This window comes from Mus caroli, chromosome 2 (assembly GCF_900094665.2).
Source record: "Mus caroli chromosome 2, CAROLI_EIJ_v1.1, whole genome shotgun sequence".
Lineage (NCBI taxonomy): Eukaryota > Metazoa > Chordata > Mammalia > Rodentia > Muridae > Mus > Mus caroli.
This window is the reverse complement of record NC_034571.1, coordinates 165,541,995-165,564,676: the sequence shown is the minus strand read 5'-3', so window position 1 is coordinate 165,564,676 and position 22,682 is coordinate 165,541,995. Positions and strand designations below refer to the sequence as shown.

At 48.2% G+C, this 22,682-nt stretch overlaps 1 protein-coding gene across 4 annotated transcripts in view; it reads left to right on the top strand.

Annotated features, from left to right (window-relative positions):
- Positions 1–22,682, top strand: part of LOC110290525 (putative serine/threonine-protein phosphatase 4 regulatory subunit 1-like) — a 74,135-nt gene that overhangs the window by 49,573 nt on the left and 1,880 nt on the right. For 3 of the 4 annotated variants that reach the window (XR_003835994.1, XR_003835993.1, XR_003835995.1), the window contains 7 exons: positions 2,372–2,518; positions 11,976–12,073; positions 12,660–12,726; positions 14,454–14,601; positions 16,210–18,738; positions 21,836–22,013; positions 22,214–22,335. The gene's annotated coding sequence lies outside the window, so the exon portion shown is untranslated. The remainder of the gene's footprint in view (positions 1–2,371; positions 2,519–11,975; positions 12,074–12,659; positions 12,727–14,453; positions 14,602–16,209; positions 18,739–21,835; positions 22,014–22,213; positions 22,336–22,682) is intronic. The other variant, XR_002377448.2, reaches the window with a different exon arrangement.

The following is a 22,682-nucleotide window of genomic DNA, read 5'->3' as shown; positions in this document are numbered from 1 at the left end:
GTGCTTGCTCCCTCCTCTGTCGCAGCCAGGGCACCGCCCGCGAGGCTCACAACCATGGCCTTTGTATCCCCAGCTCCCACCTGAGCCGGTCCACCTGTTAGCAGCAGAGATCTCTGCCCGATCTGCGTTCCAAGTGCCACTGTTGCTGCTTTGGGTTTTTGAGATTGGAACTGGATGCCTGTCCTCATTTACTGCTGCTCCATCAGATGATGTGAAGGAAAAATGACCAGATGTGTCCCTTGATCCTCTCAGGGCCTCGGGCTGCAATTCTATACATACCTCTTCTTGTCCTGTTGCCAGGGTGACTTTGGGGACAGCAGGGGCCAACATCCATTTGATGGTCATGTGTCCTGACTACTTTTCTCAGCTCTGCATCTTGAGAGGCCTTTTATGCTTTTGCCAGTCCTCCCTGATGGCTTCTTTAGAGTGGTGCCAAAGTGGATGCCGGTGACCATGGTGGAGGTTACTCTCGTTACTGCAGTCAACCAATTCCCTGAGTGTGCAGTGCTTTTCTATTAGATTGGGTTATTTTAGATGACCTCTTCCTGTGGTTACAAACGTGATCAGTCAGCACATTTGAGGTCTCCAGGCTGTTGGTACATTAAATGTAGTGAATGCATTGTTGGTTGCTTGCTTGAGTTGATACAGGGACTCACTCTGGAGCCTGGGCTGGCCTGGAACTCACAGTGGCCGTGTTGTTTCAGTATCCCTGGTACTGGAATAATGGACGTGCCCACCCCCCCCCCCAACCTCCCACACCTACCTTAACACACTTTTGACCACTGTTGTTTCCATCTTGTGGCTTGTGGCTTTATCCAGAGCCATCCCAACACTATCTGGGACTTCTGTACTAGTGTCCAGTCTCACAGGTAACGAGACTAAAGCTCAGGCAATGAACCATGGGGCTCGAGATGTAGACCCTTGAGCTGGAGTCAGGAAACCTCCAGTGTCACCGTCAGCCTGTGCCCTCCTATCCCCCATTGCTCTCCCCTGGACCTCAGACAGCCGAGTGTTTGTGCACGTGTTTGCTGTGTGTTCTGTCTTCTGTGCTCCTCGATATGCCACATGGCCCCAGGGAGAACACAGTTGAGAAGCAGCGACCTCCAGGGGCTGCCACTGGTGCAGGGTGGGGGTGCAGAATACAAGGGGACAGGAGAGGTCAGAGTCCTGCAGACTGGCCCTGCTTGCTACCCTACCCGATGGCTTTCCTGTCTCCTCTGGCTTGGCTGTTGGCAGACCAGGCAGTATCAGTGGCCACCTTGGCTTCTGTGATCTTCCTACGCAGTGGTTTCCCACCTCCCCTGCTCTTTTCTGTCTGCAGGGCCAGGGGCTTATCCTTAGCACCCATCTCAGGCCGACACTGACACCACACTGGGATCTTGTCATTTCTGTGCTCTTAAGCCCTTCGTGGCACTCAGTGGTAGGTGTATTGTTACCCGGAGGTCTTAGTGGCCTCTGACTTTTCCCAGGCTTGCCTCAGCTCACCCTCAGTGGCCTGTTGCATACAGGTCCCCTTGCTTCTGTCACTGGAACTTGTCATGTCCTCAGAGTTCCTTTTTGTCCCTTTGAGTGTGCTCTTCTATGAGCCTCGACTCCTTTCCCCTTGCTGGTGTGTCTGTTTCCTGGGGAGACGGTACCAAAGAACCTGGCAGCTCAGAGCAGTTCCCTGGGAGCACTGCTGCCAGAGGCACTGAGCTCAGGTCACAAGTCCTAGTGTCCAGTAGCCTTTGTGGCCACAGCCTTGGGCCTTGCCCTCTTGTGCCCTGCTATGGACTGACCATCCGTGACAAGGTTTGTTCACTTCTGGGACCCGTTACAATTTCCTTGCCTTCCTCTCCTGACAGTGAACTGTTCTCTATAAAAATGGGAATTTTAGGTGCTTTCGTCTCTAGCTGCCTCTAGTGCCTTTGCACCTGATGCTGATCCACAGTGACCATGGGTGCGAAGCATCGGGTATCTGCAGTACACGCCGCTGTGGTGAGGCCCAGGCTTGTACAGCAGCAGAAGCTGTCTCTCACTCTGACACCTATTCCAGTGGGCCAGATGTGTGTCCATTCACCAAGCCCCAAAAGAATAAATGTCCTGTCACCCGCTGTCTGTGCTGATGGTGCGCTGAGGACAATGGGCACCTCAGACATGGTACTACCCTCCATTGTCACCCTCTGCAAGTCACATGACGATTATGAAACACACAAAAATGTACATACAGGAGGAATGGTTGCACCAGGAGGCTGGGGCTCCCTCAGGCAAGGGGGGGGGTGGTTAAAGGGCAGACTCAGAGGAATATGGAGAGTGCGGTGAGAGACCTGCCTCCATCCTGAGAAGGCACCTACCCCATCTCTTGTTTCACCTTCCACCATTTTCCCTCCAGGTCAGAAAACCCAGCCAGGAAGCGCTACTGGCCCTTCTGGAGCAAGGTCTCATTTCCCAGTGTGACACTGAAGGCTAAGTGTGTCCTGCTCTGCTGGAGCGGTCTGCTCCCAGCCGTGATGATGAATGCAGAAAGAAGGCCATGAGCGTGAGTCTTCCTTGGGAGTGGCTTGCACAGCTGGTGGCTAATTCAGGACTTGAATTCTCACAGGAGTTGAACTTCGGGCAAGCACCATTCCCTGAGTAAGATGGTCAGAGCTTATTCGGGAAAGTTTCGTGGGTAACCTTGATCCTGTCTTTAGACATGCTCATTCTTGGAGTACCAGGGCTGGAGAAGTCTCAGCCAAGTGAGTGCCAGTCACCAGCCACTTACAGTGCTGACACTGCTGCTGGGCGGGATGCCCAGTCTTACAGTAAAGCTCAGTCTAGAGGCGTGGGGCCCACGATGGTGTATGAGGTCATGTGTTACACAGTACTTAGTAAAAAAACCCTTTGCTACATCTAATGTGTTATATAAACATGTTAGACCAGGAGAGGTGTGAGCAGTAAGCAGTCCCTGATGGGTGGGGTGGCAGCACACTTGCAGGGGCAGAGGGGTGTGCTCAGGGGCCCTGCCAGATTGGTTTTCCATGTGGCATCCAGTGGTAGCAGGCTGCGTACCACTATTAAGGGACTGTAGAGGCAGCCAGGGCTTCTTCCTTCCCCTTTCCTCCTTCTTCCTTGGTAGGTGGTGAGCGTGCTGGCTTCTGCTGTACTTACCCAGTGCCCCAGCCCGGCCTTGCTTGTTCTCTGTGTTCAGGGACCATCATGAGCCATCTCATTTCCTTTGGCAGCTGCCCCTTCACTGCCCTGTACAGATGAGGCTTGTGTGCTTGACCCCTTCCATGAATTATGGTTCAGAGCTGCAGGATTGGTCCAGCCTTTTAGGAAATAATTTTGCATAAATGGTTTTAAAGTCCTAGGCCTGGGTGATGAGCACAGGGTGAGCAGAGAGCTGGTTTCTTGTTCAGAGAGGAATGACGTGAGAGGAAGGAATTATCTCCTTCCCCAAAGTGCAAAAGCATTATACGCCATGTAGCTAAAAAATTACATTGCAGTGTCAGAACATTTGGCAATTATTCTTCATTTATATAAAAGTGTTTTTTCAACTATGCGTTAAAGGTCTAGATTTTTAAACTAATTTAATTTTTTGCATATTCCATATGTTTATAAGATGAATCAGTCTGAGGAATAATTGATTATTAAAATTCAAATTCTCCAGGGTTCTTTTATAAATTTCAAGTTTCTCTAAAAGAAATTTAATTTACTTTGCAAAATGAACCTGGATAATAGCATTTAGTCGGGGTGTTTGGCAGTTGAGCAGTGAACTTTGCCAAGTAGATCTCCGTTTTCATTTAGAACTCCGTCCAACGGGTTTCCAAGGTCACAGCTGGCACTCAAGCACCTTATCCCTAAAGACTGGCAGTGCCGAGGGGACCAGAGCCCAAAGCATTGCTGCAGGATTTCACCTTATTTTGTCTCCAAATACTCCATCTTATCAGCAATGTCTGTCCCACCCCTCAGCCATTTGGAATATAAAGCAAGCCTCCTGTGGAGTAGACTGTCCCAGCCCACAACGAGGGCATTTGCAGAGGAAACTGCTTTCTGGTTTGTGACTCGAAGCCCTAGAAGCCCTACTATGCACTGCTTAGCTCTGCTCTCTCTTGTGTGTCTGGAGGGCTTGCTTAGCTTTCCATGGACCCCCACAGGAGAAGGAGGTATAGTGTTCTTTGCCCCAGCTGTGCTTTGGTTCAGTTCTTTTCCTGGAGCCTGGAAGTTAGGGGGTCCTGAACACCAAGAGCTTGGGGGCTGTCATCTTTTCAGCTGGGAAGTGACGGTGTATGTAGCATGAGGTGCCTTTATTTGAGGAGGAAAGGCCCACATATGTGTTGTGGAGCTCCCCCAACAGAATGTTGTCTGCTTCTGTGGGTAATACCCCAAAACGCTGTGGTAAATATTCAGGAAGCCATTGGCTTACAGATGATGGGAGTGGACCGAGCTGGGCAGTGCCTTCTGCTCTCTGGGTTCTCTGTGTGCCCTGTGTTTGGATATTGGGACATCTGTATATACATAAGCACATGCCAACTCAGAAGGAGGCTGCTCTGCAGGAAAGGACCTGTCACATGGAAAACACACACGCCTGTCTTTTCCTCAGGTTTCATTCTCATTGGGAATCATAATCAGTCAATTGTGATGCCAGCAGCTTAGGTGCCTGTATGACTGGGTCCGTTAGCTAACCTGCAGAACCAGTTAGACCATGCAGCCTTCCTGTGGGGACCAGGGCTCAGTTCTTGGTAGATCACCTGTGTACTCACAGTGCTTTGTTCACATCTTTCCCGACACCCAATCACTGTTAGTGACACCCTCCTCTCTGTCATCACAGGCTGCTGCTCTCCATCTCCTTTCACTTAGCAGTTGAGTTATAAAGTCCCATTTACCTGTCCCTTGAAGTGGCAAGCTCTGACCTGGGGTCACTGTGGCCTTGTGCCATCAGCACCCAGCACAGGCCAAGCCCAGAGCCCGTGCTGAATAAATGTTAGTTGTCGGATGAATGGATTGGTAAAAACTGTGAGAGCTGTATCTTGTAATTATATCTAGACAGGATAAACAGGCCACTGGAGACCAATTATAATTCCTCTTGCTTGCAGGGAGGCCATTAGCATTCTGCGATTATAACTAATTGTCAGAAGCCTGGTTTTCTCTCAACACGTTTTCACAGTAAGGCTTCCTCATTTTTTGTCGTCATCCCTATTTTGAGCTCATTTTTATTTGTGCATTTATTTAAGAAGAATGCTGTGGTTATGGGCTGTAAAGAATAGTTGGCTCCAAGCAACTCAGTGAAGATCGCCATTCCACACATGTGGTTCCCAGGGCTGCTGGGATGTCATGTCTCGTCACTGTGTGCTGCCTTCTAATGACTCTGGATTTATCTTATATGGTGTAGTAATAAGGTCATGTGGGTGTGGTGGTCGAGAGGAGTGGAAAGAGATACAGGGAGCTCTTTAGTTGCCCGTTGCCCTGGATACAGAGGTCTCACATCCTCATTTATTGTGGCTGTCACTGAACAACTCTGCTAAGCGTTACATCAGAAGTCTGTGTCCTCAGAGCTTGAAGACAGAGAGAGGCCTTTTCCTTATTTGTGTTTTGGGCTTGGATTACCCTTCCCTCACCCCAATTAGATTTCTCTGTGTGTGTGTGTGTGTCCCGCTTTTCTTGTCTGTGTACAAATTCTCAACAGAAGATGGCTATATCACCCACCCAGAATTCTTTACTGTACTATAGCAGTGCTGTGTCCCTGAGAAAGACAGAGCTTGGAGAGAACATGCTTCCCTCCCTCTCTCCCTCCCTCTCTCCCTCCCTCTCTCCCACTCTCTCTCCCTCCCTTTCTTCCTTACTTCTACTTTTTCTTGTTTACTTATTTTGGGGTCTTCTTTCTAAAAATTTGGAGATAGCTTTTTTTTCTTTTTTTGATTTTTCGAGACGGGGTTTCTCTGCATGACAGAATGCTGGCTGTCCTGGAACTCTCTTTGTAGCCCACTCTGACCTCACAGAGATCTGCCTGCCTCTGCCCCTCAAACTGATGGGATTAAAGGTGTACCTCACCAGGCCCAACAGGAGGTAGCTTTTTATTGAGCTAGCAGGAGAGTTAGAAGAGTGGAACCGAATGTGAGCTGCGTTCTCCCTCCCCCTTCTCTAGGAGCCTGTCACTTTGGTTTGTGTCATCCTTTCTTCTCTGTTCCCCCCAACACACACACACACGCATGCATGTATGTATACATATGTGTGTACATGTGCACATATGTGTGTGTGTGTCTATACACACACATATGAGTCATTTGAGATTGACTTGGAGACAAGATCATTTGACATTACCCAATACAAGAGTGTTGAAGTTTCTCTTGGCCCTGAGTCCTCCTGTCTCTAGTGTCCTGATCTTAAACAGTTTCTGAATGTTTAGATTTTGTAACTTGGGAGGTCTTGACACAGTCTAGGCCAGTTCCTTTGTAGAATGTCTTCTATCTTGGCACTGCCTAGTGTTTCCTCGGGCCTCATGTTAGCCTCTGTTTCTCTGACAGGACTGTGATAGACATGACATTCTCTGGCTCTGTCACAGCAGGAAGCTCAGGCCCCAAACCCTGTGATGCTGGTTTAAGTGTAGTGAGAGTCAGGAGAGTGCCTTACTTCTCCACCTCGCCCACTGGTCTTTCCCACCTAGCTGGGATTCAGGAAGTGGCCTTCAGAGAGATTTTGTGTAAGACTGTGGCCCCTTTGTCCTCTTACATTCTTGTTACTTCTCCAGTCAGACCTGTGGCTCTGGAGTTTCCTTTGACATGACATGGTTTTGGTAAGAAGATAAGGACCTCATTTTTGTATGATCTTCTGTGTTATTGGGTAAATTGGGTATGTAAGAAAGCTGGCTGACTTCATCTCCAGTGTGAGGTTCAGTGGTGTCTGCTCGCTGATTCTCGCTGTGGTTCTCAGTTCAGCCTGAGAGGTGCAGCCTTCCTTCCTACCTTTTCCTCTGTTCTACTTTCTAGAGCTCAGCTTTCTTGGACTGCTCTAACATGGTAAAAACGGAAACATTGCTCTTTAACATTGTCTTTTTCTGCTGTGTTTAATGTAGCAGGTTCAGTGTTTATATCCTTCTAATTTATTAACCTTTGTCATCAAGGAGAATTCTTTGCATTTAAAAGTTTCTCCTTTCATGAGTCTATGATTAGTCTCTTCTGTCTAGACTCATGGGCTATGTCTTTTAATTGGCATACTTAATCCAGTTTGCTTAATATAGTTGTTGACATCTTTGGATTTATTCCCACCCTCTTGCTATCTGTTTTTCATTTTTCTTACCAGTTTTTGTTCTTTTGTTAAATTCTTTCTTTGTGTAGCAGAGTAACTGAATGCTTTTTAGAATTTTAATTTTAGGATTTAGACATTTTTTTTAAACCACATGATCATCTCATTAGATGCTGAAAAAGCATTGACAAAATGCAACACCCCTTCATGTTAAAAGTCTTAGAAAGATCAGGAATTCAAAGCCCATACCCAAACATAATAAAAACAATGTACAGCAAACCAATAGCCAATATCAAGCTAAGTGGAGAGAAACTTGAAGCAATCCCACTAAAATCAGGGGGGACCAGACAAGGCTGCCCACTCTCTCCCTACCTATTCAATATAGTACTCAAAGTTCCAGCCAGAGCAATTAGACAACAACAGGAAGTCAAAGGGATACAAACTGGAAAGGAAGAAGTCAGGATATCACTATTTGCAGATGATATGATAGTATACATGAGTGAACCCAAAAATTCCACCAGAGAACTCCTACAGCTGATTAAACAACTTCAGTAAAGTGGTTGGATATAAAATTAACTCAAACAAATCAGTAGCTTTCCTCTACTCAAAAGATAAATGGGTTGAGAAAGAAATTAGGGAAACGACATCCTTCACAATAGTCACAAATAATATAAAATATCTTGGTGTGATTCTAACCAAGCAAGTGAAAGATCTGTATGATGAAAACTTCAAGTTTCTGAAAAAAGAAATCAAAGAAGACCTCAGAAGATGGAAAAATCTCCTATGCTTATGGACTGGCAGGCTTAACAGAGTAAAAATGGCCGTCTTACTAAAAGTGATCTGCAGATTCAGTGCAACAATCCCCGTCAAAATTCCAACTTAATTCTTCACAGAGATAGAAAGAGCAATTCTTTTTTTTTTTTTTTTTTTTTTGGTTTTTCGAGACAGGGTTTCTCTGTGTAGCCCTGGCTGATCCTGGAACTCACTCTGTAGACCAGGCTGGCCTCGAACTCAGAAATCCACCTGCCTCTGCCTCCCGAGTGCTGGGATTAAAGGCGTGCACCACCACGCCTGGCAGAAAGAGCAATTCTTAAATAAATCTAGAATAACAAAAAAAAATCCAGGATAGTGAAAACAATTCTCAACAATAAGAGAACTTCTGGGGGAATCACCATCCCTGACTTCAAGCTGTACTACAGAGCAATAGTGATTAAAAACTGCATGATAGTGAGTTCCAGGACAGCCAGGGCTATACAGAGAAACCCTGTCTCGAAAAACCAAAAAACAAACAAACAAACAAACAAACAAACAAACAAAAAAAAACAGCATGATATTGGTACAGAGACAGATAGGTTGATCAGTGAAATAGAATTGAAGACCCAGAATTAAACCCACCCACCTTGACAAAGAGGAAAACCATCCAGTAGAAAAAAAGACAGCATATTCAACAAATGGTTCTGGCTCAAGTGTCAGTCAGCATGTAGAAGAATGCAAACTGATCCATTCCTATCTCCTTGTACAAAGCTCAAGTCCAAGTGGATCAAGGACCTCCACATAAAACCAGATACACTGAATCTAATAGAAGAGAAAGTGGGAAAGAGCCTCAAACACATTGGCAGAGGGGAAAATTTCCTGAACAGATTTAGACATTTTAATATCTTTGTCAGCATAGTCTCTGTCACCTGCTCTCACCCTTTTTGCTGTTATTTTCATATGTTATATTGTGAACCAAAAAAGTGTAGTTTTATAATCTTTTAAAATACTATATTCTGAAAAAAAATTGCTAAGAGAAAGATATAGCATTTCATATTCTCAATTTACCTTTTCTGATGACTCCCCTTTCTGTCACTTTCCTTCCATGTAAAGGACTTCCTTCAAGGCTTCATGCAGTTTTGGTCTTAAAGAGTACTTTGCTCCAATTCTATGCTAGTTTTGCTGGGTATAGAATTGTGGGGCTACAGGTTTGTTTCTTTTCCCGTGTAAACTGTTAAGACCATTTTATTAATATCAGGTCTCCTATTTCTCTCTGAAGTCAGCTTTCATTCTTATGCTTTTATAGACAAAGTATCTCCCCAGCCCCAGGCTTTCCTGCCTGCTCTCCTTCTCCTTTTCTCCCTCTTTCCCTCCTCCTCCTCTTCCTCTTCCTCTTCTCCTTCTCTTACTTCTCTATTCTCTTTGGGTCCTAACAATGTTTATCCTACTCTTCATTGAACAACCTAGATTTTACAGGGTTTGTGGAGTTAATGGCTTTTGTTCCTCACGCAGACCTTCCTTTGGTTTTTTTTTGTTTGTTTGTTTGTTTGTTTTGTTTTTTGTTTTTTATAGGAGTCTGGGACTTTGAAGGTATTAGTTAATCCTTGGTTTTAGACAACAGGTCTTTGTTCCTTTGATGTTCAGATTTGGCTATTGTTCTTGTCTTAAGTTGGGAGACGTTGCCTCAGGTGACTCTGGAGACATTGCCTCAGGTGACTCTGGTTGTAATTTTCCCTGCTCTTCCAGTTTCTCAGTAGATTTTGTACTTTGCTGGTTGTACTTTGAAGCTCTAAGATTTTAGTGTTGATCTGTCCCCCTGTCTGCACAGTTTCTCGGGCTTGGTGACACAGAGTGTCTTCATATCCGAGCATGAACATGTCTGCGGCAGCTCCGTGAGGTTTGTTTTCCTGGAAGCTGCAGTTGGCCCCCCTTGCTGATCATTTCAGCTTACTCCTTGCATCATGGATCACTTTCCCCTCTGACACCTACCCGTGTGCTGTGTTTTGCTAAGACACTGAAGATTTTATGTGATTTATTGGAAAAACTACACCAGGTTGCATCTTTAATATAATTTTGTCCCAGTAGTTGGTTCCCTTGAGCCAACCTCCAACACAGAAGAGTTTCCTTTGTGAGCCACAGTTAAGACTGCTGCCCCCCTGTTGCATCTCTGCTGACTCCTCTGCAGTCTTACCCCCCCCCCCNCCCCCGCGCCCACCCCCACCCCCCCCCAAGTAACTTGTGGCTTGGATTTGAGCAGATCTTAGAGATGCCTGCTTTACTTGAGAACCTGCCCTTTGCAGTTCAGGCCTTGTCATGTGTTTGAGGTGACCTTACCCTGTAGGTCCCGCTGGCCATGAACTCACTCTGTACCTCATAATTCCCCTGCTTCAGCCTCTTGAGTACCGGAAGCAAAGGCCAGGAGTGCCACACTCCTGCCTGGCCTTCATCTTTAGGGCAGCTAGACATCCAGTCTTCGCCTTTTGGTTGCCCCTCACTACTTTCAAGTGACTGGCTTTAAAGTTTGTTAAACCTCTGCAGGTGATTCCTCCAGCGAAGCTTGGGGAAGACTCCATGACTCTGCCATGACAAAACGCCTGAGGAGCACCTCAGAAGGAAACATTGATTGGCTTCTTTATTTTTGCAGATCCAGAGGTTGTCATCTGCCACGATAGGGAATCTGAGGCAGAATGGCTGGCATCAAGGAGGACAGGAGACCGGAGCTAGCCCCAGCCCCAGGCTGCCCTATAATCACACACCCCGCCCCCCTCCCGCCCATGAGTAGATTAAAGCACTCTCCAGCCAGGAGCTGCTTTCTGGAGATCCCTCATGTCCAGAGTTGTGAAGCCTCGCTATTCTGCACTTCTTCAGCCCAGTAACATTCAAGGGCAACTGTTGCAAAGCCGCTCTGTTACTAGGTGGTTCTGTTTAACAGTCTCTGTTCCTTTGACTAGAGTCCTGATCTGCTCATTCATTGTCACTGTCTTTTCTTTGTAGTCCTCAAGGATATTTTAATAGCTGCTTTAAACTCCAGAGAGCAGCTCTCTGTCAGTTCTAACTTCTAGTGTGAGTGTGTCTGTCTGTGTGGATTTGTTTCTACTAACTGTTTTTCTGTTTGTTTGTTTGTTTGTTTACTTATTAATGGTGTTAGATTCATGCCTGTGCAAGTTTTGGTTTTGTTTTCTTGATAAAGTTTTGTATCTTCTTGATAAAGTAGAACCTAGAGTCTCTTCCTTTCCTGAGGAGTGGAAGAGTGTTGCCCTCGGCTGTGAGGAGTGTTGCCTCGGCTGTGAGGAACATTCCAGATTGTGCTACCCAGGCAGCTGCATGTATAATTCTCTCTGTCATAAGTGTTTTGCCTCTCTGTGAGCATCCCATCTCCCCGGTATGTGCACAGTTGACAGATTTTCCAGTGAGGCAGATAAGATGGAATCATGGTGGTGGGCTCTTCTTTCTTTGGCTCCCTCCTTGCCACCTCCCTAAGCATTCTCTATTCAGCTTTTCTCAAAGGCTCAAGTTTGAATTCTCAAAACAGTAAGCCTGTAGCATTGGCTTGGGGTCTGACTTTTCTGCTCAGGGACTTAGCACACCTGAGCAGATGGGTGGATCTGCCCATTGGTGGGTCGCTGTGTGGAGCAGGGTTGCCAGTGTGGCCTGTGGCTGTGTCTTACCTCAGGACAGTTGGTTTGTGTTTATACATGTGTTTCACATGTTTCAGTACTGGCCACCTCATCTGAAAAGCGAGCAAACGAAAAACCCTCATGGCAGTAAACTGTGCCAGGGATGAGCAGCTGTTGGTAGGCACACAGTATGGGCCGGGCAGTTGCCATGGGGCTGCAGGCGAGCTCATATCTGGGTAAAGTTAGAGTAATGTTTGGCCTCTATTGATCATTTAACTTGACAGAGCTTAAAAGGTGCCCTGCATTTTCCTTCCTGAGTATTTGTGGACTAGCTTGAATGTACATGTTTGAGGGCTGCCTTTTTGCTACATGTGATAAAGATGCGTCTCTTGTTGCACACAGGTAATCTGCAAAATGGCGGCCATGCTGACCATGCACAGTTGAACGCCTGCTGCTGCCTTGAATGGTGTGGTGCCTGGAAACTCTTCCAAGTTTGGAAGGTTCGAGCATAAGACACTAAAACCTCTTTTTAAGCTGAAAACCTCCAAGTCTGTCCCACTAGAGTTTCCGTTTACTCTGGGAGGGAGTGTGTCTGGTGGTAGGCAGCAGTGTGTGCGCTCACTCACTGCTCTCCTCTGGTCCTCCACCGTGCACCTCCACCCTGCGCCTCCACTCTGGCTTCTCTGTGGTTCCTCAGGAGCTGGCTGCCGCAGCCGTGATTGAAGCAGTGATGCTCAGCCTCTCCCGTGCTCTTCAGGCCTTGGAACATGTGGTTAGGACTGGGGTCTCATTTACTATGCAGAGAAGCAAACAGGCTCTGCCTTATCACTAACCAAATGCATTATGTATCAAGATCAATTAGGAGCCAGGAAACCATAGAAATGGGTGCCCTCTTGTAAATCCCCTGCTTTCAATGCAGCAGGGCAGCTAGCATGGCGCTGTGTGGGCGATGGGCCTAGTACAGGCTTGTTAGCTGTCTGACTAGAGGGATAATTGCTCTCGGGGATCCTGCTTGTTAGGTTTAACACAATGTGTTAGGATAAAACGAAGGACAAAGAAATGATGGTGTGCCTTTGCCTCTAACAGGTGTGTACCGTGCATTTTGGCGATATTTGTCATCCTGTCTGGACAAGAAGCCACTGAGAAGGTTTTGGTATGTGAAATTTTCCCAGTCATAGCTGTTACCACATGTCCTGGTGTATCGTGCATGCCTGGCTGGCGAGTGAGGGGCACAGGCAGCCTTGACTCTTCTTGCTCCTGGTCATATGCTTAGGTGTCTATCTGCCACTCTCTGCAGCCTCCCACCTCCACACCTGGAGCTCCTCCTGGCCCTAAAGCCTGCATACACTAGGCATATTTTTCTTGGTTTAGGGGTTAAAATTTTGAGGCTCATCACCATTTAGGTCCCTGCAGACAATGTTTTTCCTGCCATGCCTACAGTGACCCCACATCTGCTCCACTGTGCTGGTCAAGTGGGCTCGGCTCTGGCTATGCAGCTCAGCTTGGGGCCTATAGTTTTCAAAGTTCCCATGGCTGATGCAGCAGGGCAGGTACCACAGCCTCCCACACAACTTTCTCTCCTCTCAACTCTAGCCTACCTGCGTGGTGGGACCCTCACATTCTGTAGCTCAGCTGGAGCACTCTGGTCTCCTTCCCTGACCCAGACTCACCTGCCCACCCACCATAGAATATTTCTTTTATCTTTGTTCACCCCGTGTAGCCTTTTGTGTAAAAGACCTGGGGAAGGTTTCATAGATGGGTTCTTCAGGGACCACACTGTACTCATCTTTGCCTGGGCAACTACTGGGCTCACAGACTGCATCTCCCTTCTTCAGAGACTGCTCTAGTTGTGTGGTTGGAATTTTACCTTAAAGAGAATCATCTCTAAACTGGTTTTTAAATTTCAATTCAGAAATTTATTTAAGGTGTAAGCCACATCAACAAACACCATTGTAGCCCTAGACTGGTTTATCATGGGCTTCTGCTGTGAAGACCCTGAGAACATTAGCATCATGTGTCTCTAGTGAGGGTGTCAGTGGCCAGAACAGCCATTTTTCTGTAGATTGCTCTTCCCACTGTCAGATCACACTCCCATTGGTAAAACATTTTAAGCTAAGTGTTATACATTAGGATATTAAAATCAACGTCCTTTAAAGGATAAATTTTGAAAGATATACTCGCCATCTTCATGTAAGATATAGGTGAACATATGTCAAAATTATATTTAACTCATTTGCTAATAAAGGGAGCCAAAAAAATCTAACAGCCAAGCTCAGTGGAGAGCTAGCTCCACAGCACATATTCGCAGTGCGAGCATGGAACCCCAAGTGGCTTACAGAGGATCACACCCAGATGTGCCTTCCTCTGGGTCTGTTCTGCGGTCTGTAGACAGAGCTTATTTCCATTGTGCTGTTCTGTGTAGCTCAGACTTGTAGTCCTGCCCTCTCAGCCTTCTGAGTGCTGGGAGTCCAGCTGTGAGTGCCATGTCTACTCTGCCTTGTTAGCTCCCTCTCCACCACCACAGAACTGACCTTGGGCCCTGCCCAAAGGCGGGCTTGTGGCTAGGTGAGCTGCTGGTCAGAGTCTGACTTTTGAGGAAGGAGCCTTGGCCCTTTCTCTAGAGTGTTTTCTCCATTATCTTCTTAACTTTAACCAAATCACTTATTAAGGTTAGGTGGTAAGGGAACTTGGCCTTCTTTTCCTATGACTCCTTTAGAGAACGTCTGTAGCTGTTACTTTATTACTTCTGTGTTGTTATGTCCCTGTGGCTCTCCGTTCATGCACTATTGGGACTCAGACTGGCCATCCACAGGGTGCTCTGAATTGAGTAGCTCCACTTTGTTTGTTTGTTCATTCATTTGTTTGTTTGTTTTTTGGTAGATACCAACATTTTTTGAGCTCTGCTCAGATAACATGCAGAAAGCATGTTCAGAGTGCTTCACAGCTGTATCCCACACTTCCCCCTGTGGTCTGCAGAACCCAGCTCTCGACTGTGTTCATCAAACTCCTCAGTGATCCCCATCGATAGGTGAGTGCTCACACCGCCAGCAGCTGCACTGGCCTCTCAGGGTCAAGTGCTCCAGCTCGCCAGTGTCCACCTTGGTTTCTGGCTTCTTTTCTGCCTTCCCTTTCCACCATCTCTGTGCATAGTAAGATCTCGACACTGTGAGATCAGAACCAGGGTAACTGAAGTCTCAGAAGCTTTGGGGCAGATACTAAGAAAGAGGAAAGTGCACAGCATGGAAGCCAGGATTGAGAAGCAGGTCTCTATGTGCCTGCCTTCTATCCGGTCCTGCCATGGGCATGCTGAGTACTGTCTGTAAGGTCTCCTGGGTACTTTATGAAGACTAGTGTCACATGGAATTCACATTCTAGAAACATGGAGACTTGAGTGGGGGGCTATGTGCCTCTTCTCTGTTGATAACGGTCCATTTGGCTTTGGGGAATGGCTGGAAGTCACAAACCTGAGTAGGAGCCTTGGGTGGGTGGTTGGGGTCATGCCTACTCACCAGTGCAGGTCAACAGTGTGTGCCCCTGCCCAGCTGTGCCAGGCTGCCTTCCAGTCATTCTGCCCAAGCCACTCTGGAGGATGTCACCCTTAGCATCAGGCCACCGAGCCAAGAAATGGAGTCTAACTTTGCCTCTGGCTCACCCAGGCCCAGCAGCTGTAGTGCCGCCTTAGCCGAGTGAGCTCTAGCCAGGATGCTTGGCACCCTCAGCCCCTGTCACCTCAAGCATCCACCTAGAATCCAGCAACGATCTCATCTCCAGCTTTAGTAATAGTGACCTTCTGGGCAAGATGGAATATTAGAGCTTTAATTATGTAAAGAAGCAAAAAGTAATTGCAATAACGATTTCGAAACATGACTGCCGGGTTATAAATAATGAAGCTACCATGTCTCCTCAGTTTAGATAAAATATTCATTCAGGGTGGTGATTAAATAACCTGTAAAGAAAATTGTCTCTTTCTCCTTGATTAATGAAGTTCTTGAGAGAATTTACACAGGAAAAAAGGTGAAGTCTCCCAGATGTACGCTTGTGACACAGGACATTCTGTATATACCAAGGCCTGTCTCTGTGTGCTGTCTTGACCCTCAGTTCCTTTCTAGTGTGGTGGTTGATCTTGAGTTTGTCATGCCTGCCCTCTGAGGATGGCAGGTACATACGACCAATTTGAGGTGGCTCTTACACATCCCTTTGCCATCAGGGCTGCATAGGAGGGTGAGGTCGGACAGTGTGGGCGGTTGACATCTTGGAGTACAGATTGTCTTCACACACCCACGCACACACACATCCATCACACACACCCACTGTGCTTGTACAGACACAGTCCTGGGGACTAGCACACAGTCAGCTCTTCCTCATTCGTAAGCTTTTGTTCCACAGTCTGCCCCCTGCTGGAATACTCATAAATGTGCAGTGGAGGCTGCCCGAGCTTCCTGGGGTTGTTTTCAGTGCGGTTCTTTCTGCCTGGGGCAGATTGGGGCCAGCCAAAGCTAGGGGTTTGCAGTCTTCTGACAGGACGCAGGTGCTCATTCGGGGAAAGCGTGGGGCTGAGGTGCAGGTGCTGCTCAAGTCCCTTCCTGTGAGCGCCACGGTAGTGAGAGCTTGCTTCTTCCCTCTCCCCTGGCTGCAGAGCACCTGTGTGTGCACACAGAGCCACATGTACTTCCGGAAGGAGCTTCAGCTGAGACCAGTCATCTGCACAGCAGCTCTTCCACAGACACAACAGGGAACCCTTCCGAAGCCGGGGCTGAAGTGATGGGAAGTTCTTCAGGCCGCAGGCCCTTCCCAAAGCTCCTGATATCAGCCACTGCCTCAGCAACAGTTACCCTGAAACAGAGCAGACACTACCGAGGGAGGGAGGGAGGGAGAGAGGGAGGGCAGGCTGGCGGGCGTGCTCAGTACTTGACTGTATGGGCACACTCCTCTGCCTTATAGAGCTAAGATATGGAGGTGCTTAGGGAGCCTGGGCCACTAAAAGGAAGCCACATTGGGCCTGAGGCTGCATGTGACAGTTAGGTGGCCAGGAGCAAGATCCAGAAAGTCCTTCAGAATTTGCAGGGACATCTGCTGCATGACCCAGACATTCACGGTGAGAGCAGGATGTGTGCCTGTGTGGTGAGGTACTCATACGCAGAGTTTGGTATCTCTAGGCAGCACCTGCTTCCGATGTCTGGCTTCCTTGTTGTAGGCAACGTGTGTACAGCCTGAGGGACCCCAGCCAGAACAGAGGACAGTGCTTGGGCACATCTGTGCTGGTGGAAGGTTTATTAGCTCCAGAGACAGTGACATCATTTCCCAAGTTGTGTATCCTTTCTGGCCACAGACATCTCGGGCAGCCTTCCTTTGGAACCCATAAGCTCGGGTCTTCACTAATTCCTAAGGTTTCTTTCCTAAGCAGATAGGTGCTTTTCATTTCATGATTAATGCTCCCACCTACCAAGTGTAGGTGGGGTCTAGGAGCTGGTCTCCTAATCCCATTGTTGTGCAACCCCAGTTAGTCCTCAGGGCTCTGCAGTGCTGTGCTTGGGTTTGTGCCACGTGAGAGAGATTAGAGAAACAACACTTGCTGCTGTTGCTGGGCAAAGGCTTCTGCTGCTCTGAGGAGAGGAAATGTGAAGACCCAGTTCGCCCCATGATTAGTCTTTGTCTGCCAGTCTCTGAGTGAAGGAACCCGTGATTGCCGAAGGGATGAACAAGTGGTCCACTTGTACAGGCTGCAGGCAGAGGCTGCGGTGGCTGCACAGACAACAGCTTGTCCCAGTAACAGCCGGTCAGGGCTGGCCAGCAGTGACCCTTGGAGTCTGGTGGAGGGGCTTGTGTAGGCAGCTTTGCCTGGGTGAGGTGAGGACTGAGAGACGAGTGTCCAGAAGAGGCACTGGGCAGGAAGCTGGTCATTTCTGGGGGTAGAGAAAATATCAGGGGATCCTCATCCTGCGGGTCCTGTTCCTGGGAGGCTGCTATTTGCACTGCTCTGCACATATTTACATAGCTAATTTCTCACTAAGGAAGGACTGTTAGCTTTGCTCAGATCTCAGAGGGGTCACTAACCCTCAGAGATTCAGAAACAAATGACACATTTCACATTCTGGCTGTTGCAAAGGGCCTGGTGTGCTGTGCTTGGGAGGTAAGACTTCTCCCAGCACAGTGGGGAGCCAGCTACAAGCTCTGAGCATTGGAGAGGATATTTGTATTGTAGGAACAGCATGCAAGGGTGGGGGTAGGGCATGTGTCATGTACCCTGGAGATGGAAATGTACAGTTTTAATTTGTGTAGAAAAATAGGTGAAGTAGGTCCTTTGAGCCCCTACACTAGTGTGCAAATAAACTTATGTGTATGCGCATGCATATGTGTTAATAGGAAGGGGAGCAGCCATCCTGCTTTATAAGTGGGGCATACAACACCCCTTGTCAAGGAGGATGGCCTCCCAGACTCCTCTGCTGGCTAACCTTACTCTTTGTTTTGTGAGAGACAGTGGCGTTGAACTGATTTTCCTTGGTAGATGTGTTTTGAATCCAGATGTGCTGCTCTGTTTGACTGATGATCAGTTGGAATGGTCACATTAGTGGCCAGCATCACAGCTGGCAGGGGGCTCCCGCTGAGACTCCAGAGTCTGGCACCAAGCATTCTTCAGGAGGTACATGTGCCTCTAGGAAGAGCCCCATTCCCAGGCCAAAGCTTGGTGCATATCCCTCTGAAATGAACCCAGGATCCATCCGCATTAAGTTATTAAAATCTTTCAAAAAATGTTTTGAGACAGGCTGTTACATAGCCCAAGCTAGTCTGAACCTTGTTTTGTAAGAGAGGGTGATTTCAAACTTCTGATTTTTTTACTGCCACCTTCCAAGTGCTGGGAAACACATAAGTGCAGCTTATGGGGTGCAGGGGGTAGAAAGCGGGGTTTTCCCAGCCCCATGCTGTCACTAGAACGCTTGCTGCTTCTCCTCCTGCTGCTCAGGCTCAGGTATTACCTGCCTGCCTGCCGCATTGAGAGCAAGCAGCTCAACTCTGCTCTGCTGGTGAACCCAAGAGCACGCAGACACACAGTCTGAAGGAAGAGCCTGTGTCAGATCCCAGCCCTGCCTCTGACCATCACATCCTCCCGTCAGCTTCATCATCTCAGAATGAGCTCTCGGCGGAGGCCAGGATATTACAGAGCACAGTAAGTACTTGCCCTATCCCTCAGCCACCGAGGATGTGACAGAAATCACAAAGCTGCACTTGCTTTTATTAATACATCCCTGCAGAGAAGATAAATGGCAAATTTCATTTCATTCCTAAGGTCATGTTTTGGATAACTAGACAACCAATCAATCAGGTGATTGATCACCCTGAATCCCTTCCATTGGAACAGGGTGGGCACCAGAAACAATGCCCCCCCTCCCCAGGGAGGGGGTGGATGACAGGCAGTGCTCTTGGGGGATTCACGGTGTAAATGTTCTGGGCCATTGCTGGCAGTCACTTACATCTCTAATAACAGAAAAGGGTGAATTCCAAGTTGACGGAAGCCGCAGAAAGTGATGAGTGTGGCTGGCCTCTTGGTTCACAGGCATCTTTTAATACCCAGCTGCTTAGTGCCCTCCTTCCCGGGGGGGGGGGGGACTTGGATAAGCCAGTGCCACCTACTTTACATTCTGCAGTCTGGAGTCTGCCCTTTGTGAACTCAGAAGGGACTGGACTTCCTTCTTGCTTGAGTCTCTAGAAGCTTCCTTAGCCTCGTGGCACTCACTGACCTTTATCATGCCTTCCCAGTGCACCAATGAGGCGGTGCCTGCTTCCTGCTGTGAAGCGGGATGAGCAGACCTTGCGAGTCCATGGTCTCCAGGACCCAGTGCACATCCTCTGCTGACGTGGCAGGTCATGTGGTTGTAATGATAATTTATCACTCCCATCCCAAGGCTGCCCAAATGAAGCAACACTACATAATCTGGATCCAACCTGCTTCAAATTCTTCAAGGTGATGGTAGATTAGTAAGAAATAATAGGATGGCCTGTGTTGCTATTGTCTCTAGAAAATTCCAAGAAAACTAGCCTGTTACCCTTGATACCTGCCTGTAGAAACCCTGGGTATAGAGGAGAAAGATCCAGTCCAGGCCCTGGTGGGCTAAGAGGCAGAAATAGACAGAAAGGAGTGGCCACGCCTGTAACCAGGTCTTCTGCTGGTGGGTCTGCAGCTTAACTCTGGGGCTCAGATGGGGTCAGCAAGGGGCCTCGGTTCAAGTCAAGAGAAGAAGAAACGGACAGAAAGCTCAGAGGGGAGAGCGCCCCTCTCGTGCAGAGCCCAGGGTAGCCCTGCACTATGCTGCCTGCTCTGCGTCAGTATAGGGTGCCCACAGGAGGGCCTGTGCAAGGAACCCTATCCCAGAAGCCCCTTCATTTTCTTCTCCCCATGTCCCTACCTGGCCACAGCCGTAGGTGGGGTGCGGATGGCAGAGTGGTTGGAAACTCCTGAAGAGCTAGGGTTCTCTAGACAGGCTTGAACCAATGAGTTGTGCATGCCAAGCACCTTCCAGCATGCCACCCTACTTGGGTGTCATTGGAGAAATGAGCTCACAGTATTGGTGGTATCGAGTTGGGCTGGATTGCTTACAGCCTGACGTAGCTCTGAAGTCAGAGGTGTGCAGGGAGTGACTGCACTGGAGACAGGGCAGGGTTTGTTTCTAATGCGCTGAGCTTGACTCCAGCTGAGTTGCGTTAGTGTGTGTGTATCCATGTGTAGAATTGGAGGCATCGTGCCCAAAAGAAATCCGCATGTCCCACCAAAATGCTATTGTTGTCAAGTTTTCTGTTCAGATAGACACCATACTTCTCTGTAAGCAGTGGGCACTAAGGGCCAATGCTCAGAGCAAACAAAGCATCTATTGGGTATTAATTGACTTCTGCATCATATATTGAGCTGATTTGTCAGAATCCATTAAGACAATAGACAGTATGACATTTCAAGTGCACGTTGGAAGTCTGTGTGATGGTTGAAGCGGAAGGTCAGCTAATGTTAATCAATGGCCAGAGGCTGACGTGTCACCCTTGGGCGTTCTTGCTCATTTTAATTGTTAACCTAATGTAAAGGTTCATCAGCACACATTAGTAGTGTTTGCACAGGTGAGAACTCAGTTTACTGAGTAAATACTCCCCTGCTGCCTCCTCTTCTCTCTTCAGATCGCTGCTCCCTTGCTGCCACGTCTTCTTCATGTACCAAGGCCTGTCCCAACAGAGGCCAAAGGGGTTTGTCTTTTCTGAAAACTCACCTCTGCCTCTTCTTCTGTAGCCATACTAGAGGCTGCTACGTGGGCCATACAAAGGTGACTCTGGCTGTAAAGAGCAGAGAGTACAAGCCTACCTGTGGGCTGGCTTCCCCAGCTTTTCTGTGTAAGCGTGGCCCCCTGCACTGGGATGTGAGGTGCAGCATCCTGGATGGGGTGGATGGAGATGCTGCTCTCCTTTGGTGTCAGTTTGTGACATGTCCCATCAACTCTGCAAGATCCAGCTGAGCCTTAAATTCGAACCAGTGACCGTCTGGAGACAGAACAGGGACAAGAACAGACTGTGCTGGGAAAGAGTGAACCTGAAGTTCAGATTTGTTCCTTGAAGCAAAAGTAAAGGACAAACCCCCATAGCGCCGAGCCTTACAGCCAGTTCATGAGCAGCCACTGGAGCCAAGCGGGTGTCTTCCGCCAGTATTAACTATATATCTAGTTAAGTACGTTGATAACATTTTCTTTCTGAAAATCATTATGAAGTAGTGTTCAAAGTCAGTGCAGCTCAACAGTAAGAAGGAAAGATGACCTCACTCTAATGCTTGAAAACAATTTGTTTTGCTTTTTTTGGTACAAACATTTTGTAAGCTTCTTTTGTTGGGCTATATTTACATTCCCCTACCTCACGGATTGGCCCCTTGTGCCATACAAAGTCCCTTAAATACTTTGTCATTATCACACATTGGTCTTCCATAGCCAAGTATACACAGGTAATGTGTTTATACTGAGGGTCGCCTCAAGATCTGATGATGCCAAGGGCAGGCTTGAGCCCAGCCTCCTGGGCTGGCTGCTGTAGAGGGTGGTCCCCACGCTGACCCCTGTGCCATGCACTCTGCTCTCCAGACTCTCCTCTCTGACAAGGCGTCGCTGGCTTTGGGGCAGCTGACTGCAGGGACTAATGTCCCTCTGGCTGTCCTTGCCTCATCTCTGCATTGCTGTGACACCTGCCCTCCTGGCTTCAGCCCTCCTTGCCACGAGGCTGATCTTCTTCCTTCTGTTTCCCAGGATATGATCCCTCAGCCTCTGCTCCACCAGTTCGTTTCCATGACTAATCCACTGAGAGCCCAGACTGTGGACACTGTCTTAGCCAAGCACTGTGTGCACTGTGGCCTCCCTGGGCCTCAGCTGCCAGAACTAGCAGTGCCTGAAGGACACTTGTGAAACGTTGGCTTCAGATGTTCAGGTAAGAGGAGATCCCACAGAGGCTCTGGGGGTGGGGGGTGGGGGACGCATTGAGTAATAGGTCCTAGGGGCTACAGTGCAGCTTGCTGACCTGACTTTCATGGAGCTGGGAGTTGGCTTGCCTACTGGTCTCTGCAGAAATGCTAGGAACATTGAATTAAATTTGCCTGTGGTGACTGGTGTGTCTTCTGTCACCCCTAGTGGAGTCCGCCTCGCCCTCGCCTGCCTTCTCCATTCAGGAACTGGCAGTGATTCGCAGGGATCAGCTGACAGCAGCCGACCTGGTGCTTATCTTCAGTGGCTTCTTGAAGGATCTGGACAAAGTATGTGTAGGGGTCCTTAAACACCTGTGGGACTTTTTTTGTTTGGTTGGGTTTTTTTTTTTGTTTTGTTTTTTTGAGACAGGGTTTCTCTGTGTAGCCTTGACTGTCCTGGAACGCACTCTGTAGACCAGGCTGGCCTCGAACTCAGAAATCCACCTGCCTCTGCCTCCCAAGTGCCAGGATTAAAGGCGTGCACCACCACCGCCCCGTCCTGTGGGACTTTTAAAGGTAGCAGAGGGTTGCAGACACTCAGGCCTTCCTGCAGGCTGCTGAGGCGTGGAACTTGGATGGGCTCTGGGGTCATGGACAGCAGCTCTGCCCCTCTCTTCCTGTAGGGGAGATACAAC